Below are 1,410 nucleotides of genomic sequence, written 5' to 3'. Positions count from 1 at the left end.
GGCGCCCGGGGCGGGGTCAGGGACGGCGCCAGGTGTGCCCGGCGTCCGCGGTCACCTGAGCTGGGCCGGGCACCTGGCGTGCCCGGGCGGGGCTGCCGCTCCTGGTTAAACTTGAGGATGTAACCCCAGCACCGTGGGAGGCGGAGCAAGGAGGGTCGCAGGTTCAAGTCCCACCGGGGTAACTTAGTGAGACCCGGCCTGGAGATGTAGCGCAGTCGTACGCTGGGTTTGGTTCCCGGACGCGCGCGAGCGCACACACACCCTTCAGGATGCCACCAGGCATCGTTTCTGTTTGGTGCCCGCCTGCCTAGGCCCCATGGTGGGCACAGGTGGGCCTAGAAACCACGACCAGCCAGGGTGGACGTGGGAGGCTGAGGCAGTGGGATCGCAAGTTCGAGTCCAGCCTGGGCACCTTAGTGAGAGCCTGTTTCAGAATGAAAAGGGCTGGAGACCTGGCACAGGGCGAAGGCCCTGCTTCTGTCCCAGCGCCTCGGGGAAGAGTCGCCAACGGAGGTGGCACGGATGCTCGGCTGTTAAGCGGCGTCCCGGAGGCCCGCTGGGCCCGCCCGCGCTGGCGAGGCCCCTGGTCCCCCAGGATGGCCCTGACGGCAGACAGCAAACTTCCAGGGAGCTTTAGGGATGAGCAGGGGGAACTTGGGGCGGGAGGCGGCGGGGCGCAGGGAAGAATCCGGGCCAACTGGTGCGGAACCCTTAAAGGGAACCAGAACTGTCAATTCAAAGTTCTCCTTCAGAACTGCAGAGCGAGACCCTGTCTCAAAAAGACAAAAACAAAACGAAACGAAACGAAACAAAATAAAGCTCTTCTTCCAACAACTCGCCCTCAGAGGAAACCCACGATCCCTGGGGTGAGGTTGCCCACACAGTTCCGTCTGGGTTATCCCCAGACTCGACTTCAGAGTTTTAAGACCCTGGGGAGCACGAACTGCCAAGGGCTTCCGGGCTTAGCCAAAGGAGTCCCAGAGTGGCCGAATAGGGCCCGAGTGTTTCCGAACAGACCCGAACTTGGCAGGGGAGAACGGGGCAAGGCCGCTGGTTGCTCCTGTGCGTTTCCAGGGAGTTCCGAAAAGGTCCGAGCTGGGAAAAGCCGAGAGCTTCCGAAGAAAACCGGAAGTATCCGAGCTAGTTGGCGGGGGTGTGCTAGGATTTAATGGTCCTCGCATTCATGCGCTTATTCAAAAAACAAGTGCTAATTTAGCGCCCATCGTGTGCCAAGGACAGTGCCAGGCGTTGAGTAAGCAGTGTCAGACCCATATTGCTGAGAAGTAAGTGTCGGTACTTCTCAATATTTCCTTTCGGAAATCTAGCCGAGGAATTCCGAAAACTTCCGAACGGCACACGAACGACAGCGTTCCACCACCGGCAACAGCCGAACATTTTCTTTTTCTTTTT

At 59.4% G+C, this 1,410-nt stretch overlaps 1 protein-coding gene across 4 annotated transcripts in view; it reads right to left on the bottom strand.

The window, feature by feature from the left end:
* Positions 1–1,410, bottom strand: part of Il11 (interleukin 11) — a 15,292-nt gene that overhangs the window by 10,250 nt on the left and 3,632 nt on the right. The window lies entirely within an intron of this gene.

The sequence above is a fragment of the Chinchilla lanigera genome, unplaced genomic scaffold (assembly GCF_000276665.1).
Source record: "Chinchilla lanigera isolate Chin_1 unplaced genomic scaffold, ChiLan1.0 scaffold00166, whole genome shotgun sequence".
Classification (NCBI taxonomy): domain Eukaryota; kingdom Metazoa; phylum Chordata; class Mammalia; order Rodentia; family Chinchillidae; genus Chinchilla; species Chinchilla lanigera.
Note: the sequence above shows the minus strand (reverse complement) of the source record. Positions and strands in the feature narration are given on the sequence as shown.